Genomic DNA, 13,325 nt, shown 5'->3' on the forward strand with positions numbered 1-13,325 from the left:
AAGTCCAATAAAAACTCTTAATATTGGGTCTTGGAGCGAGAGTCGGGAGACCCGGCCCCCAGGGGTGGCTCGGGAGGCGGGCGAACAGGTGGCCCCGTCGGGGCATCGCGACCGGGTCAGCCGAGGGGCCGCCCCGGGCACGTCGCCTGCGTCCCCGCCCCCCCCCCCCGCGCCGCGCGTTACGTCACGCCGCCCCGCCGCCTCCCAGCGTGCCCCGCACGCCGCCCAGGCCGGCCGCAGCCTCACAATCGGGGCCGGGCGCCGGCATGACGTCACCCCCCCGCGGCCCGCCTCCTGCGCCCGGAAAGAGGCGGCCGCCCATTGGCTGCGCCGCTGGCGGCCTCCGGGCCAATGACGGGGCGGCGAGCGGCGGGGTCCGGCCTTGACGTTGTGCTGCTCGCCGCGGGGTTTATTTGGCTCCGGGGCCCCTCGCCGACGCCATTAGGAGCCGCAGCGCCCGAGGCCGCCCCCCGCCGCTCGCCCGCCCCGTCCCCCCGGAGCGCCCCGCGCCTCCGCGCCTGCTCTCCACCCTCCTGCCCGCGGGAGCCGGGAGCCGGGAGCCGCGCGCGGGCCCGCGGAGACCATGTCCTGACTGAGGGGAGAGGGCGGAGGCGGCGCGGAGGGAGGCGGAGAGGGGCCGGGCTCGGGGAGTCGCCGCGGGCTGCTCGGGGGGGAGTCGCCGCCGCCGCCGCCGCCGCCGCCGCCGGGCGCTGAGCACCGGACGGGGAGCAGGAGCCGGAGCCGGAGCAGGAGCCGCGGCCGCCAGGTAACCGGGCCCCGGGAGGCGCCCCACTGCAGGCCCCTCGCGGCCCCCTTGCTCCCCGGGGCGGCGTCGCGGGCGGGGGGAGGGAGGCCGCTCGGCCGCCGCCGCGCTCCCATCTTGGGCTTTCCGGGTGCGGGGACGGCCCGGGCAGGGCAGGGGCGGGGGCGGGGGCGGGGGCGGGGGGAGGGGGCCGCCGCCGCGCTTGTTTACCGGCCATCGATCCGCCGCGGCTACCTCTCTTCCGCCAGATTCCCCTCCCCGCCCCCCCTCCGCCCCCCGACTTGGTTCCCTGCCGCCCACGGGCAGGGGAGCGGGGAGCGGGGCTTCCCCCCTTCGCCCCTGCTCTGCAATAGGCCCCGATACTTGTTCCATCCCCGCGAGTTGCTGCTGGCCTCCAAACTTGTATTGCGGCCCTTCGGCCGCTTCCCGGCCGCCCCCCCCGAGGTGCCGAGTCTCGGAAAACAGAGGTGCGGGGCGACGGGGCCGGGCCGCGGAGGAGGAGCTGCAGCCCGGCCGAGGGACGTGGCCCGCGGGGCTCGCGGTGACCGGGGCCCAGGGCGAGGATCTCGGCCGCCGCCGCCGCCGCCGCTTGCCGAGGCTCGTTTGAACAGACAAAAGGACTGTAAGGAACCCTTGCGTCAAGCACTGGGGACCGGCAGCCTGGGTGTTCAGCCTGGGAACTTTGAAGCGGCCCATTATCTCAGGCACAAAACTGGTGTTTTGAGACTCTCTGGCTGCAGATTTCTTGAGTTTCTGCGGATCGAGGCTCTTCCCCGCACCTCCCCGCCCCCCCCCCCCCAACTCCCCCAGACCAGGCAGGTGAAGCGCCGTCCTCTGGGCCCGGTGTGTTGGTGCGATCCGTGGTGCTGTCAGGAAACCGAACCTACAGGAACAGTGCTTTGGGGATACGCTTGAGAAACCCTAAAGTCTCAGAGAGCCCTAACGAGCGGCGCTGCTCTCTCCGTGGTCTCCTTTTTTTTTTTTTTTTAAGTTGGACTTTATTATCACTTGTGCTGCCTCAAGGGTACCCCCCCGCCCCCCCCCCCCCCCCCCCCCCCCCCCCCCCCCCCCCCCGTCTAGATCAAACGTGGATGACTCAGTGTACAAACCCTACGCCAGGGGAAACCGTGAAGAATTTTGATCTTGGTTTGTGCCAAGGGCCTTGGAAAAGTCACAGAAGCTACGTCCGTGCAAAACAAAGCTGAATCCATTCTGGTGGTTATTGTTAATTGAATGAGGGAATGCTAAAGAAATTTAGAACCCTGCTGTCTCTTGATTTTTTTTTTTTTTTTTAAGATGATGCATTCACTTTGCGGAGATTTCATAGCATTGGTCTTACTGGGCTATCAGGGAAACTGAGAGGACAGTACCGACTCATTTTAATCTCTGGGGAGGATAGTTGAATGTCACGAGGGATTTTTATTTCTGTTGATGTTTCAGCACCTTTTATTAATGATTGAGAGCATTAAAACGCTCATTTATTTACTTTTGAAACGTGCTTGGGTTAGTGTGATGAACTCGGTAGTGTGTTTTCAACTTCTGGCCTCAACCTGCCTTAACGCTGATAAGGGTTATGGCTTATCACATTTTTAAGGGCTGAGGGCTAACACAGTTCTGGAACCCACCATCCAGTTGTACAATATTTGAGGCAAATGGCCTTCTATGTGTCACTGATATAGTGAGGGTTGTTCGATGTGCTTTCCACTTATATTGCTTTTATAATAAGTGGGAACTTTAAATAAATGGGAGTTGGAAAAGTACAGCACTTAAGTTTTTATTTAACTTGGTTTAAATTTTATTATTTGAGCATCGCTGCTGCCTCCCTCCTCTTCTAGTAATAAACTTATGCCCAGGCTTTGAACACATTTTCTCTGTGATGTCCTGTTTCATTTGGAATATTTATGCTTGCTGATACTCTGGGTAAATAATATCTTGAACGTTTTAACACTCTGCTCTCGTCACATCACAACCTAAAACCTTCCAGAGCACTTACATGCAAAGTAAGGTTTAAGCTTCTTGGTGTGGTGTTCAGGTTTCTTTGTAACCTGGCCCTGATCCACTTCAGTCTTAACTCTTATTTCTCCCCTTTTGTGGATTCTTCCCGCTAGCCAAACTAACTTGTTTGTTGCTGCTGTGAAGTCCCTCCTTTGGCCTTTCTTTCTGTTTGAAACCCTCTTCCGCTGTATTCATGGATACTCTCTTTGCGGCCAGGTTGAGTCCTGTCTCTTGAAAAGCCTTTCTGGCTATTTCAACCTCAAGGGATCTATTCACTCCTTTTTGTGTGTGTGCATGTGGAACTCTCCTTTTTTTTTCTTAGCATATGTTATCCTGGATTTCAATATATCTTTTTATGTTTTTATTCTGATTCCAAATTAAATTTTAAGACCTCTGAGAAATAGGTATGAATTTTTTTTCTGTGAAGACCGTATATTCAGCACTGAAATCTGAATGGATGCATACTCTGACAAAGTATTTTTGGTCATAGAAGTGTTCTAGGGTATTCTCTTTGTAGTCTTTTAAGTAGTGGGGTTTCTGGAATTTTGAGGACATATGAGATAAAATGCTTGAAGTTATGTCTGTCCCTTAAAAAATTTTTTTTTTCTTGGTCGGTATGTTTATTTCTATTATTAGTGTGGTTTTCTTACTGTAGAGTGTGCTCAACAATTTGGTAATGATCATGTATTCAAATAAACAGAAGTACTGTAGTTGTGTGGTTTACTTCAGATTTGAGTCTCGTGCAGTTCGGTTTGAGTTTGGCTCCAGTGACACTAAGAGGTCATTCCATATTTGTATACAGGTAACATTTAGCATCATGAGAAGGAGAAAATAATCTGTAGTCTCAGTTTGGATCCTTAACCTCAGATGTTGGCAGCATGTGTCATTGATCATGAGGCAGATGAGACACAGGAGAATGTGTGATTCACTGCTACCTGTCAACGCTGTTGGAAGAAAACACAAGCCAGTCCATAGTATTTTTGTATACCAAAGATAATATGTGTAATTATATAGTACATAGGTGGGTGCTGATGTAGCAGGAAAATAGGTGTATATGTTTCTGTTGTGTGTGTGAGTAGGAGGCTTGGTATTTTATGGATACATAGTCTCTTAGCAGTAAACAATCTTGAATTATCCATTGCACATATGTGGAAACTTGACCTCTTTTCAGTTCATCAGAATATTTTTCCTTGTAATTGACTTTTTTTTAGAAAGTAGTTTACATAAAAACTCTTTTAAGCAGCAGAAACCTTTTTAGCATAATCAAAGACAAAATTAGTTTATTAATGAACTTTCTAAATATTATTAGGCATTTTTACTTAGGCTGTTGGCATCCATAAAAGGCACTTCCATGGAGTTGATACCGGGATTATTACTATTTAAGAAATCTGGATTAGTAAGCATTCTTTGCTTTCTGGAAGGGTGTTATTTTGGTTAAGATGACATTTTTGACAAGAACCATCAATTTGAGTTTTTAAATGGATGTTAGTCAGGTAAATTGAATATAAAGTTGATAATTTTTCAGCTGCCTAGTGAATTTAACTTTTCAGTAGTGAAAAAACGAATTTCCTTATTTTTATAGTTCCTGTATTTAGAGCAGGCTGTCCCACTCTCTCCCTAACCAACACAGTGTGATTTTGGTTTTTCACCATTTGGTAAGTCAGAATTTTATGTGGCTTGAATTCACATAAATAAGAAAATATTTGAATGCATAAAGCTTGTTGCGTATCTTTTCATTTTTTTCTTAATTTTAAAGTAACGGCTTCATTGAAGTTTATTTCATATACTATGAAGTTCACCCCCACCCCTTTTAAAAAGATTTTATTATTTGAAAGAGGGTGCAGGAGCAGGGGGGTGGGCGGAGGGAGAAGAAGAAGCAGGTTCTCAGCTGAGCAGGGAGCCCCACGTGGGGGGCAGACGCTTAACTGACAGCCACCCAGGTGCTCCAAAATTCATCCTTTTGAAGAAGTATATAATTCATTGGTTCTTAGTGTATTCACAAAGTTGTGTAGCCATCACCACTATGCAGAACATGTCATCACCCCAAAAACTGTACCTCTTAGCCAGTCATTCCCTCTTTGGCCCCAGTTCCTGGGAACCACTAATCTGTCTCTATGGTTTTGCTTATTCTGTACCTTTTTTTTTTAATATTTTATTTATTTATTTTTAAAAGATTTTATTTATTTCTTCATGAGACACAGAGAGGCAGAGACACAGGCAGAGGGAGAAGCAGGCTCCATACAGGGAGCCTGATGTGGGACTCGATCCCGGGACCCCAGGATCACACCCTGGGCTGAAGGCAGACGCTAAACCGCTGAGCCACCCAGGGATCCCCTAAAGATTTTATCCACGAGAGATACAGAGAGTGAGAGGCAGAGACATAGAGGGAGAAACAGGCTCCCTGCAAGGAGCCCAATGCGGGACCTGATCCCGGACCCTGGGATCACGCCCCGAGCAGAAGGCAGATGCTCAACTGCTGAGCCACCCTGGTGTCCCTATTTTGTACATTTCTTATAAGTGGAATCCTATAATATGACACCTTTTGTGTCTGACTCCGTTCACTTAGCATAATGTTTTGAAGGCTTATTCATGTTGTAACATGTATCAGTGCTTTTTTAAAATGGCTGAATAATTAATAGTGTATGGATATAGCCCATTTTGTTTATGTTTATCCATTTATCGATTGATGGACATTTAGGTTTCTGCTTTTGGGCTGTTACGAAGTATGCTGCTATGAATACCTGTACAAGTATTCGGGTGGACAAAGGTTTTCATTTCTCTTGAGTATATACCTGGCAGTGGAAGTGCTGGGTTATACGGTAACTCTGTTATCACTTTGATTGGAATTCTGAAGGGAGGACATCATTTCTGTGATTTTTATTTATTTATTTTATTTTTTATTTTTGTGATTTTTAACAAAAAGTTTTTTTTCTTTTTTTTAATTTTTTTAAATTTTTATTTATTTATGATAGAGAGAGAGAGAGAGGCAGAGACACAGGCAGAGGGAGAAGCAGGCTGCATGCACCAGGAGCCCGATGTGGGATTCGATCCCGGGTCTCCAGGATCACGCCCTGAGCCAAAGGCAGGCGCCAAACCGCTGCGCCACCCAGGGATCCCTAACAAAAAGTTTTAAATCCCTAGCTTTTTTTAGTTGGGGTAATAAGTTATTACAAATTTTTATTATAAAAATTAATTTTTTGGTATTTAGTGAAGCTAAAGTTTGTTTAAATGGGAGCTATATTAATTCGCAGAACTAATTTTGACTAATATTTTTTTGAAATTCTACCCTTTGAATACCAGTGGAATATTTCATTGCTTTTTATTGCCTAAATGATGAGTAAGTGACGATTGGAGAGCAGACATTGTTTATAGACACATAAAGGTGAATTTTTCACAGGCGATCATTGGAAACCATAATTCACAAAACTATGAAACGTTAGCATAAGGTTAGGTTTGTGTCAGGAAGGGCTTTAGGGAGATGGGGACATTTAAGCTGGTCCTCACAGAAGTAAGTAGGTTTCTGAAAGCGGGTAAGAATGGAGGGTGGAAATGGGCAAGCATCCTGTGCAGAAGCAAACCTGTGTGTGAAGGCATGGAGATGTGAAAATGACATGTCCTGTTTCGGTACCAGCAGCTTTAGGATAACTAAAGCATGTGGATGAGATTGGAAAGGCACTCCTATAGAGTCCCCCCTGCCTCACTTATCCCAGAGCTAGTATTGTGGCTGGGAATTAGAAAGGTAGAGTGGTCCTCTTTAGAATGGATCATCTTCACAGATAGGAAGGCAGAAGAATTTTGTCTTCTTACTCTGTCTCTGTGTGTGTGTGTATGCTGGAATATGTGTGTGTGTGGGATATTTATTAAGTTGAGAATTTGAAGGCATTTTTTTTTTATAGAAATTCATCTAGCAGGTTAATTATTGGGCACCTACTGTGTGCTCTGAAGTTTAGGATTTTCAAAAAGTAGATAATATAAAACACTGTTACAGAGGCTACTGAAATTAAAACATTTAGTGACAACCTGAAATTCACTCTTCCAAAAGCAATTCTACTGGATATTGTGGTATCCAGGTGGACAAGGCAAATTACTTGTATTTGCATTCCTATATGGAGAGGCAATCTAGGAGCAAACAAACAAACAAAAAACCAGATAGTGGTAAGAGCCATGCAGATAAAGCAAGCAGGGTGATGTGGTGGATGTGACTGAGTGGTCAGGGAAAATCTTTCTGTGGAGGTGGTATTTAAACCTAGATCTATCTCAGTGATGACAGCTGGCCATATGAAAATCTGGGGATAGAGCATTCTAGGCAGAAGAGATTTCAAATACAAAGCTAATGTGAGAGCTTGCTGGTAAAAGGGAACAGAATGAACTCCATTTTTCTATGTAGAGATTTTCAAGAAAGGCTGGCAGATTTTAATTTTATTCTGAATGGATTGGGAAGCCATTAGAGGGTTTTAAATTCTTGTGTTGTGATTTGGTTTACGTTTCTAAAGGATCCATCTGGCTTCTGTGTGAGGATGGTGGGTAGAGTAGAAAGCTGTAAGACTAGTGGAGAGGCTTTGTCCTAATCCGCAGGAGAGTTGATGGTGGCTGGACCTGGGGGTGTGGTAGGGGATTCTGGAGGAAAATAAAGATTTTGGGGCTTGTTTTGGAGTAATGTCAGTGCCTTGTGGTAGCTAGAGACAGTGACTATAACGTCAGCCTGTCTTGTCACTTAATATTCGTGTTTTATTCTAAGGAAATGCTTTTGTGATCCTGGAAGGCTGTGGTACACGAATGCGAAAAAAACAGGAGTCAGAATCTGGGGTTTACTTCGTAAAGCTTTGTGACACTAGGCAAATCATTTTACCTTTCCTGGAGCCCTGGATTCCGTGTCATTAAAATGAATGTATTTGTACCTCAGGGAGATTCAAGGTACCTTAGGGGGGGAGAGTACCTGAGGGTTCTTAGGATTAAGTGAAGTAATACAAGTGTTCCATGACCTAAAGTTCCATACGTAATTTAAGGTGGTATTGTTTGAAGTCGGCAATTGTTGTTGGTAATATTAATTATTGGATATGGATCTTGAGGTTACTGGCTTTAGTACCTACTTAAAGACAGATGTGGCATTGTTATTGTAATTTCTTTTCAATGAAGACCCTTGAGTCTTAAGCATTTGGCCAATACCCTGTGAGTCAGTAAAGGATGGTGAGGGACTTGAACTTGTGTCTATGAAGCGCAATACATCTTCCTGTATTGAGAGAAACGAATATAAATATCAAGAGATGGAACTCATCTTCCCATAGTAGATTAAAGTAGATTTCAAATTAGCACTTTGGTGAGAGGCCCTAGTAAAATCACTAAAGGATAGTATTGTAGTATATTCTTGAAGTGTGTGTATGTTTGTGTTTGGAAGAGTGAGGGGATACTTAAAGATCTGTCATGGGGCACCTGGGTGGCTCAGTTGGTTAAACGTCTGTCTTTGGCTCAGGTCATGATCCTAGGGTCCTGGGATGGAGCCCCACATCGGGTTCCCTGCTCAGTGGGGAGCTTGCTTCTCTCTTTCCCCCTGCTCCTGATCTCTTGCTCTCTCAAATAAATGGGTCTTTCTTCTCCTCCTTCTCCTCCTCTTCCTTCTTCTTTTTGAAAGATTTTATCAGGGAATGATCTTTGATGCCCTGTTTAGGATTTTAACTTCAGTGGGATGCTCTTGAAAATTTCAGAGCAGCAGAATAGCAACATCAGATTTTTTTTTTCTTTCTTTTTTGACCACCCTGGTAGAGATGTGGAGTACGAGGGTAGGAAGATCAGTTAGAAAAATAGTTGAGGAAAGAAACGATGAACTAGGGCTTAATGATAGGGATGGAAAGAAGGGCTAATTCTTGAGAAAGGTTTAGGGTATAGGAGGCATATTTATTCTCTGATAAAAAGGACTCTTCTATACCTAATCCATGATTTTTGTCAGGATAAAAATAATATATGTGAAAGTATTTTGTAAGTGGTAAGATTTACTGTATGATGTGTGTGTGTGTGTGTGTATATATATATATATATATATATATAAATAACAAATCTATATTTTCCCCAGAACTGTTTAAAAATGAGTTGCAGGCTTGATATCCCATTATCCTTAAATATTTCGGTGTATATTTCCTAAAAAGCAAGGACTTTATGCTACATAACCACAATATAATGATCAAAATCAGGAAATTAACATTGTATGATTATTATTATGTAATTTTTAGTAAGATTCAACAAATCTTTTTTTTAAGATGGAGGTTTCGCTATTTATTTATATCTTTTTAAGTAATATCTACATCCAGTATGGGGCTGGAACTTCCATCTCCAAGATTGAGTCACATGCTCTATGAACTGAGCCAGCCAGGTGCCCCAAGATTCTACAAATCTTGCTCAACTTTTGTTACTCCATCAATGTTTTTTATGAAGGCAAAAGAAAATCTCAGATTATGTGTTGCAGTCTTTTGCCAGTTTTATATAAGGTCCTTTAATTGGAACAGTAAAGCCTTTATATCTCATGATATTGATGCTTTTGAAGAACATAGGATTACTTATTCTGTGGAAGGTTTCTTAATATGCTGTGTCTGATATTTGGAGTCAGATTATGCACTTTTTGACAAGAATTCCACAGAAGTGATGCTATGTTCTTCATATAGCATGTCGGGAAGCAAATGATGTCATTAACTGTATGGTTAACTTCTGATTATTTGGTTATGGTAATGTCTATCAGATTTTGAAATATACCAGTTATTATTGTGGGGACATACTGGAAACTATTTAAATATCTGGTTAGGGACGCCTGGGTGGCTCAGCAGTTGTGCGTCTGCCCTTGGCTCGGGGCGGGGTCCTGGAATCGAGTCCCTCTGCATGGAGCCTGCTTCTCCCTATGCCTGTGCCTGTACCTCTCTCTCTGTGCCTCTCATGAATAAATACATAAAATCTTAATAAATAAATGAATGAATAAATATCTGGTTAATCTCAGATTTTCACCCACTAGTTTTAACATCCACTGATGATTTTTTTTTTCCCACTGATGATTTTTTTAACATAACTAGCTATTGTTAACTAGTTTAACATCCTTTGGTGATTGCCAAATGGTGATTTTTTTTCTAATCCAGTTACTCTTTTTGCATTTATTCGTTGGATTTTTACTGTAAGGAAGACCTTTCTCTTCTTATTTGCTTATTTGTGTGTTTGTCAATGTCTGTGAAGACTTACAGATTTTTATTTTAGTCAGTGTTTTAAAAGCTTTATTGTTGGGGCGCTGAGTGGCTCAGTCTGTTGAGCACCTGCCTCTTGGTTTCAGCTCAGGTACATGATCTGAAGGTCCTGGATCAAGCCCTGCATCTGGCTCTGCCCAGCATAGACTGTGTTTGAGGTTCTTTCCTCCTCCATCCCCCTGTGCTCTCCCCGTCCCCTTGTTCTCTTTCTCTCCTCTAAAATAAATTAGTAAAATGTATTTTTTTAAATAAAATCTTTATTGTCATTGTTTATGTTGATGCTCAGGTTAATCCAAATTTGGCCAGTGGGAGCTCTTCATACTAATATTTGTGTCCTTTATTTTTTTTTAATGTAACATTTTAGGTGTGGCTATATTTCAGATTTGGTTTTATTTTTTAGAGCAGCTTTAGGTTCAAACCAAAATTCCTGTGGCCTTTTAAAAACTCATCATTCTTTGAGAGCTGATTGTTTTTTTATTTTATTTTTATTTTATTTTATTTATTTTATTTTTATTTTTATTTTTTTTGATTTTTTTTATTTTTATTTTTATTTTTATTTTTATTTTTATTTTATTTTTTATTTTTTAATTTTTTTTTTTTATTTATTTACTTATGATAGTCACAGAGAGAGAGAGAGAGGCAGAGACACAGGCAGAGGGAGAAGCAGGCTCCATGCACCGGGAGCCTGATACGGGATTCGATCCCGGGTCTCCAGGATCGCGCCCTGGGCCAAAGGCAGGCGCCAAACCGCTGCGCCACCCAGGGATCCCTGATTGTTTTTTTAAAAGAAGAAAATGTTTCCTGTGTATTAGTGACTAGAAAAGTTAAACAAATTTTTAAAAATAAACTTTATTTTTATAGTGATTTAAGTTTATAGTAAAATTGATCAGAAAGTATAGAGAGTTCTATATCCCTTTGCCCCAACACATGCATAGCTTTCCCCAAAATCAACCATAACAGAGTGGTACATATGTTATAATTGATGAATCTATCCTGAGAAATCATTATCAGCCACACTCCATAATAGGTGGTAACACTATCATTCTGTATGTGTCAAAATCTATAGAATGTACAAGTATCCACCATTATAGTGTTGTACAGCGTTATTTTCACAACCCTAAAAATCCTCTCTGCCCTGCCTGTACATCCTTCCCTCCCCAGAACCCCTGGCAACCACTGGTCTTTTTACTGTCTCCTTAGTTTTGCTTTTTCTGGAATATCGTGTAGTTGGAGTCACTGAGTATATAGCCATTTCCCATATTGGCCTCCTTCACTTAGCAATAGGCATTTAAGTTTCCTCTGTCTTTTTATGGCTTGATCCCTCACTTTTTAGTGCTGAATAGTATTTCATTATACCACAGTTTATCCATTCACCTCAGATCATGTGTCACACCTACTGAAGGACATCTTGGTTGCTTGCAAGTTTTGGAATTACGAATAAAGCTGTTATAAACATCTGTATGTAGACTTTTGTGTGGATGTAAGCTTTCAACTACTTTGGGTAAATACCAAGGCACACACTTCTTGGATTGTATGGTAAGAGCATGTGTAGTTTTGTTTTTGTTTTAATATTTTATTTATTTATTCATGAGAGACACAGAGAGGCAAGACACAGGCAGAGGGAGAAGCAGGCTCCATGCAGGGAGCCTGACGTGGGACTCGATCCCGGGACTCCAGGATCGTGCCATAGGCGGAAGGCGGCACTAAACCGCTGAGCCACCTGGGCTGCCCGCATGTGTAGTTTTGTAAGAAACTGTCAAACACTCTTCCTAAGTGGCTATACCATTTTGCATTTGCATCAGTAATGAATGAGAAGTATTATTGCTCTATGTCCTCCCCAGCGTTTGGTGTTGTCAGTGTTCTGGATTTTTGCCATTCTAGTAGGTGTGTAGTGGTATCTCATTGTTTTAATTTGTAATTTCCTGTTGACACAAGATGTTGAGCATTTTTTCATGGGCTTATTGGCCATCTGTGGATCTTCCTTGGTGTGAGGTATGTCTATTTAGGTCTTTTGCCCATGTTTTAATTGGATTGTTATTGTTAAGTTTCAAGAGTTCTTTGTAAATTTTGGATAACAGTCCTGTAGCAGATACGTCTTGCAAGTATTTTCTGGCTTGTCATTCCCTTGACAGTGTGTTTTGCGAGTGGAAGTTTTTAATTTCAATAAGAAATACTAAGGTATTTCTTTTATGATATTTTATCCAAAGTCATTCCCATAGTTAGGTCATCTAGATTTCCTTTTATTTTGTCTTCTAGGAATTTTATAGTTCTTCATTTTACATTTTAGGTCTGTGATCCATTTTGTGTGAGTTTTTGTGAAGAATGTGAGGTTTGTGTTTAGAGTAAATTCTTTGCATGTGGATGTCTAGTTGTTCTAGTGCCATTTTTTGGAAAGATATCTTTTCTTCATTGTGTTGCTTTTACTCCTTTGTCAAAGATCAATTACCTATATATTTGTAGTTCTGTTTCTGGGCTCAGTTCTATCGCATTGACTTATTTGTCTCTTGTTTTGCCAATAACACACTGTCTTGATTACGGTAGTTTTATATAAGTTTTGAAGTTAGGGGAGTCAGTTCTCAGACTCTTAAGTACTTTTTGGCTTTTCTGGAAATTATGCTTCTCTGTATAAACCTGAAATTGCTTTTCTATTGATACCCACAGAATAACTTGCTGGCATTTTGGTTGGGATTATAATGAATCTCTTGATGATGTCCTTCAGTAGGTGTGACACATGATCTGAGGTGAATGGACAAGTTCCATGTGTACATTGCTGGTATATAGGAAAGCAATTGACTTTTGTGTATTAACCTTGTATCCTGCAGCCTTGTTATAATCACTTATTAGCTCTAGGCGCTGTTTGTTGATTTTTTTGTTTGTTTTGTTTTCTACATAGACAGTCATATCATCTGCCAATAAAGACCATCTTACCTCTTTCTTCCCAATATGTGTACTTATAATTTTCTCTTATAACATTAGCTAGAATTTCTAATTTGATGTTGGAAGGAATGGTTAGAGGGAACATCTTGCCTTATTACTGATCTTGGTAGGGAAGTTTCTAGTTTTTCATTGTTAAATATGTTGGCTGTCGGTTTTTTGTATGTGTTCTTTATCATGTTGAGGAAGGTGCCCTGTATTTCTAGTTTGCTGAGAATTCCCGCCCCACACCTTCATGAATGAGTGTTGGATATTGTCAAATGCCTTTTCTGCATATATTCATGTGATCTTTTTTTTTTTTTTTAAGTCTCTTGAAATGAAGGATTGCATTACTTGATTTTTTGAACATTGAACTAGCCTTGCAATCTGGGATAAACCCCACTTGCTTGTAGTGTATAATTCTTTTTATACATTGT

General features: G+C 42.6%; 1 protein-coding gene across 4 annotated transcripts in view; it reads left to right on the plus strand.

Annotated features, from left to right (window-relative positions):
• Positions 1-471: 471 nt before the first annotated feature.
• Positions 472-13,325, plus strand: part of ZRANB1 (zinc finger RANBP2-type containing 1) — a 57,449-nt gene continuing 44,595 nt past the window's right edge. For 2 of the 4 annotated variants that reach the window (XM_035708207.2, XM_035708208.2), the window contains exon 1: positions 476-766. The gene's annotated coding sequence lies outside the window, so the exon portion shown is untranslated. Of the gene's footprint in view, positions 767-13,325 lie in introns of all 4 variants that reach the window. The other 2 variants (XM_049103317.1, XM_049103318.1) reach the window with 2 other exon arrangements.

The sequence above is a fragment of the Canis lupus genome, chromosome 28 (genome assembly GCF_003254725.2).
Source record: "Canis lupus dingo isolate Sandy chromosome 28, ASM325472v2, whole genome shotgun sequence".
Classification (NCBI taxonomy): Eukaryota; Metazoa; Chordata; class Mammalia; order Carnivora; family Canidae; genus Canis; species Canis lupus.